The sequence below is a fragment of the Megalopta genalis genome, chromosome 6, assembly GCF_051020955.1.
Source record: "Megalopta genalis isolate 19385.01 chromosome 6, iyMegGena1_principal, whole genome shotgun sequence".
In the NCBI taxonomy this organism is placed as follows: Eukaryota; Metazoa; Arthropoda; class Insecta; order Hymenoptera; family Halictidae; genus Megalopta; species Megalopta genalis.
In genome coordinates, this window is record NC_135018.1 from 15634678 (window position 1) to 15641274 (window position 6597).

The window sequence follows — 6597 nt, forward strand, 5'->3', positions numbered from 1 at the left end:
AAGCAAGGAACCTGTTAATGTACTAAACGATACCCGCGCTCGCTTTCTTTGCATTGTGCTGTCGAACGTGCTTGACTGCTTATCAATTACCGGCACGTTGCCCGGGCTCGAAAGTAACAAGTGTCTGCCGCCTCGTTAGCCCGCGATTTTTACATCCGCGGGCGTTTTTATTCCGCGGAATAACTATAATTAATCGCGGGGAACAATTACCGGCGGGACCGGCGGCCAGCTACCATGTTGCCCCTTTACCCGCCGTTTCGTTTTCTCGCGAAGATGCGGGCAGGGAAAGTGACTTTTAAACGACCGTGCTCGATCCCGCGTTGCCGGTATTCGGACCAGCTGACTTCTTTTTCCTTCGAAGGTTCGTATGGCCCTCGTTACCGATTAAATACAGGCTCCGGGGGCTAGAGTTTATCTGCGTTAAACCGCGATCGGCCATCGTTCGGGTTGTTTGCAAATTCTGCGATGATTTTTACGTACAAAATTTTACATAAAATTTTACAATGATCTTTTTTCATATGTATGGCAGGAGACAGAAATAATGTGCAAGCCCTAGAAGTTTTCGGAGAGGCCAAAAATCACGCGGCTGAAGGCAGAGATCTGCTAATTCGGTTACATTGTCATTCAATTATATAATCCGAAACTTTCAGTTAAGTCGATTGCCAATTATATTGTTCTTGAAATTACAACCAAGAGCTTTGAACAAGTGAAACGCATTTTTATGCTTTTCTCTCAGATGTTCATCTTCTGTCCCTTCGACGTGTTTTCTTCTCTTATCGCCTATTAATCGATTATATTTTAATTTGTAATTTTAACTCGAGCACATCGTAATTCGTAATCTTAATTCAGTTACATCGTAATTCGAAATCTTACTTCAATTACACCGTAACTCGTAATCAATGCAATTTAATTACTTAGAATTTAATGTATCCTTTCTACGTGTTTTCTTCTCTTATCGCCTATTAATTGATTATATTTTAATTTGTAATTTTAACTCGAGCACATCGTAATTCGTAATCTTAATTCAGTTACATCGTAAATCGTAATCTTAATTCAGTTACATCGTAATTCGTAATCTTAATTCAGTTACATCGTAATTCGTAATCTTACTTCAATTACACCGTAACTCGTAATCAATGCAATTTAATTACTTAGAATTTAATGTGATTTAATTGCTCGGTATCTTGTAATAAATGTAATTTAATTACTTCGCATCTTGTAATTAATGTAATTTAATTACTTTGTATCTTGTACTCAATGTATAGTAGTCCTAGTGCTCAGTATTTTGTAAGAAGTGTGACTTAATTACCTTGTGTTCTGTACTTAACGTAATTTAATTACCCAGTATTCTGTAATCAATATAATCGAATTACTTATCGCTCGCTAAACGTATCCGATTAAAAGTTAACTGGAATATATCGACCGAAAGAAAGTCTTCCACGCTTAGGTTCACCATTGTGGGCAATTAATAGCACCACAGGCTACCTCGATTTATTATTTCGGTTTTATCATTTCGTGAAATAAAATTGTGATGGTAGTTTGTGTAGCCGTGGAAGAAGCGAGTTTAGAGAAACTCCGGTGTATCTTATAATTATTTATAGAGTTACGTAAATAGCGTATGTGATGCAATCGCGAGGAATTACTCGAAACGGAGGAAGGAGCGGAATAATAGGAAAATAATTATTCTGAAAATGATTTCCAAGGAGCCCGCAAGGACGATGTTCCTCCTCAGGTAAGACCGTGTATTTTTGATCGATCGGTCGAAAATTGGTGTCGATGAATCTTTTTTCGCCTTTTCATTTATTTATCGCCGCGTCTGCTTAACAGCAACCAACGACCACTTGTGGAATTACAATCTGCAGAGTTACGAATGGACTTAATAGAATAGAATAGTTCTTACATTGGATTATCTAAATTGAACGGCTCTGGCTTCAACATTGTCGTCTCAATCTGGATTCCTTAAGTTACTGAACGGGATTGGTAACCACATATTACCGCTTCGATTCACAGGACTATTATTACTCGTAAACAGAAGACTTGAATGTCATCGAGTTGCATGTCCTATTCTGGTGCTATTTTAACGGTTTTTTTCGCCAGTGGACGCGTAAACGTTACATGGCAACGTTTATTTTGAAGATGATGCAAGTCCATTTTTTGCTGTCTCGAGAAAATTAAACGTTAGCATATTAGTAAATTCAAAAATATAAATTAATTATATCAAGTCTGGCAATGTTTCTACTGATTTATTAATATGTAATTTGATTATATAAATTTTTTCTTGCGCGAATTCAACTAAAATAATATACATATATTTACAGGCTGTAACTGGATGACTGTAATGGACTTACATGACTTACATATTTAATTTTCAAAATAGACAGTCCATACGAAGGTTTTGTCTTTTCAATACATCAATGGACGCTGCTTGACATTAGCTATAAAAATTGTAACGAAACGATATCGTTATCTCGAAATGTTAATAATTTACAAGATATACAGCGTATCTCAAAATTATTGTACAAGCAAGAAATGAGGGGTTCCTGAGGTCATTCGAAGTAATTTTTTCCTTAGCGAAAATGCAATCCGCGGCTTCGATTACGAGTTATTAACAAAAAACAATGACCAATGAGAGGCGAGATTAGCTGGCGCGAGGCGACCGAGTCAATGAGCGGAATTGGGCTTCGTTCGCTCGGCCGCTTCCCGCTAGTCGAGCTCGCCTCTCATTGGTCGCCGTTTTTCGTTAATAACTCGTAAACGAAGCCGCGGATTGCATTTTCGCTAAGGAAAATATTATTTCAAATAACCTCAGGAACCCCTCATTTCTCGCTTGTACAGTAATTTTGGGACACCCTGTATTTCAACTTGAATGATTCTAGGTCCCAATTATTGTTAGCGTAACAAAAACTACTGCTTGCATTCGATAGCGTCATCCAAATTGGGATATCTACTAAACCATTAACTTTTCGACATAAGTAACATAATACATTTTTTTAACTAATGTCTAGCTGCGTTCATTGATGTATTAAAAAATACAACCTACCATTTAAAAAGACAAGGTTGACCTTCATATGACCATTCGCACACGAAAAAGCTAATAACACGAGAATATACCCTACTCGATACCATTCAAATGATCTTCGAAACAGTTTTCATTGCAACTAACAATAACCATGCAAATCGAACCGTTAATATGCGGTAACACACCCCGTATAATTTCGCTAAGCAATTTCGGTTTCTTCTGAACAGGACACGACTTCTGCCGTGCGTCCATAGCTGCGAAAAGCAATCTTCGATCGATGGATCTATTACCCATAAACAAACGCACACTAATGTCTCCCGAATTGACGCTCAGATTGTGCAGAAAAATGGACAATTTGGAGAAGAGGAGATGCGTTTGTTCAAGCATTGCGGCTCGTTCTTATAGTTGTTGACAATTGGTAACTATAAAAACGAGTTGCAAGGCTATCGAATAATGGTATCTCCTCTTCCCGAATTGTCCATTTTCGTGGACAATCCGAGCGTCAATTGGAGAGACATTACCGTATGTAGTATTTGTGCGCGAATGTTCCGCAGATCGAACCGCGGTTCGTCGTTTTTTTCGAACATGCGCCCGGCACGGCATTAGATCTCGCGGGGCCGCGATAAAAACACGGGATTAATCATCGGCGCACAGCCACCGAAAGGATTAAAGCGATATTTGCGACAGAGACGGAGGAGGGCTCAAAATAAACAGTACAATACTCGTTGGCTGACTGGGGACATCAATTTGTCCGCCATAGGCGTCAGCACCGTTATTTAATTATCAGACCGCGTACTATCGATAGGGTGAACAGATTACAACTCATCGACAACGCGGACCGGCCGCGTTCATTGATAGCCGGCGATCCATAATCCGTTTCGAGCGAAAATTGACTGGCCGGCCATTCAAGCACCGCGGGATTATAGTATCCTTCGCGCAAAGAAAAAAGAGCACGCGACCCCGGAACCATCGCCGAAACCATTCGGCCGGACCCATTAATTCGTTTCCATTATCCACGATTCGGTATTTCGCGCATCCTAGCGCATGCTTTTCTTTTTTGTTTCGTTTCGTTCGAGAAAGATTAAGCTTTTCGGCGAAGCCTATGCTATGCGCATAATTTATCGGAATACAACAATCGATGCACAATTTATTGAAACGCGATTGTCAATGTAGAATTAATGCGGTCTGCCGGAGCACGGTGATCAATTTGCACATTTTATTGGAATGCAATTATAAATAAACAATATGTATAGTTCGTTTAGGCACAGTAATAAGTGCGCAATTTATCACAACACAATAAACGTACAATTAATATATATTTGATCGGCACGCGATAGTAAATGCACAATTTGTACGGTCTATTGGAACACGATGATCAGTTTGCACATTTCATTGGAACGCAATTATAAATATACAAATTGTACGGTTTGTTTAAACACGATGATAAGTGTACAATTTATTGGGACGGAACAATAAATGTACAATTAATACGTCTGATCGGTACACGACAGTAAATGCACGATTTGCGCATTTCATTGGAATGCAATTATAAATATGCAAATTCTATAGTTTGTTGAGACGCGATAATAAATGGGCAATTTATTGGAACAGAACAATAAATGTACAATTAATAGATTCGATGGGTAAACGATAATAAATGTGCAATTGGCGCAGTCTATTGGAACACGGTGATCACATTTGCACATTTTATTGAAATGTAATTATAAATATACAATTTTTATACTTCGTCGAGGAACGATAATAAGTGTGCGATTTATTTGGACGGAACAATAAACGTACAATTTGTACGGTCTATCGAAACACGGTGATCAATTTGCACATTTTATTGCAACGCAATTGTAAATATACAATTTGTATAGATTGTTTAAACACGATGATAAGTGTGCAATTTATTGGAACAGAACAATAAATGTACAATTAATAGATTCGATGGGTAAACGATAATAAATGTGCAATTGGCGCAGTCTATTGGAACACGGTGATCACATTTGCACATTTTATTGAAATGTAATTATAAATATACAATTTTTATACTTCGTCGAGGAACGATGATAAGTGTGCGATTTATTTGGACGGAACAATAAACGTACAATTTGTACGGTCTATCGAAACATGGTGATCAATTTGCACATTTTATTGCAACGCAATTGTAAATATACAATTTGTATAGATTGTTTAAACACGATGATAAGTGTGCAATTTATTGGAACAGAACAATAAATGTACAATAAATAGATTTGATCGGTACGCGATAGTAAATGTACAATTTGTACAGTCGATTGAAACACGATTAAATTTGCACATTTTATTGTAATGTAGTCATAAACATACAGATTGTATAGTTCGTTCAGACACGGTAGTAAGTGTGCATAGTTATCGCAACAGTAAATGTAGAATTAACCCTTTGCACTCCGCTGTCCCCTCTCGTGGGACATCGTAATTCTAGCATATCACTCGGATGTCCCCACTCGTGGGACATTAAAGTTTATTAGTGATTACGGGGAATTGAGTTATTTCAGCGCAACTTTTTCAGACATGCATGTTTCCCTGAAATTTGAAAAGAGCGATAAGGCAAGTTTGTAGAAGAAAGATCGGTATGCGAACATAGCACGCACTGTATAGTGAGATTTATAATCATAAAATCTGGAGGAAAAGATTTTCAAAGCTGAACTCGGTCTGGTTTGAAGCGTCGAGCGGTATAGATAGATCTAACGAGTGAGAAAATCGGAAAAGTGATTCTTCTCTTGGTAAATAAATTGTTTGGTAAAAGTTTTTTTGGTAAATATCATCTTCTGAGTTAGTAATAACAATTAGAAATTTTCAACCTATGTATTTATTCATATTTTTTATTAGAACAATGGCAAAACGTTCAAACACGAATAAGTCTCATGACACAAGTAGTAGCGAAGATGAGCTCCAGATAGACGTTTATACAGATATGTTAGAAAGACTAACTGTAGAAAGTTTTCTTCTACAGTTAGTCTATCGTTTTGATAGCAGTGATAGCGATATCGTCCAAGCAACAAAGCGACGAGAGAAAGAGTTCGCATAGATAGCGATTGCAACAACGAAACAAAATCATAAAACAAACAATAACAAAATTATAAAAAATAAAATATTGATTTTTTTGCAAATTTCTCGATTTCAGCCAATTCATATGAGTCCAATATCATTATAATATGTTAGTTAGTTCCAAAACCATACTAAATAATACGAGGGTCTGTAAATGCTCGTTTCTGCCGAAAAGTGGCGCTGAATAGCTGGTAGCCAACGTCCAGAATGGTTCGGAGTGCTAAGGGTTAATACATTTGATTGGACATATCCCTGCGGAAAGTCTCGATATCCAAAAATCGGATAAAAATAAAATTTCAATCGGACAATATTTCGTGCCGCTTTCGGGGGCGCTTTCTGGCCCATGGTGCGTCGCGCGTCGGCCGAACAATGAGGACAGAAAGTGCGCGCAACGCGGGTCGCCGGGATCCAGCGATCCGTCGCGCAGGAGATCGAGGCATCGAGACGTTCGAGCGGGAGGGCCGAAGGGAAAATTGGCTCAAAGG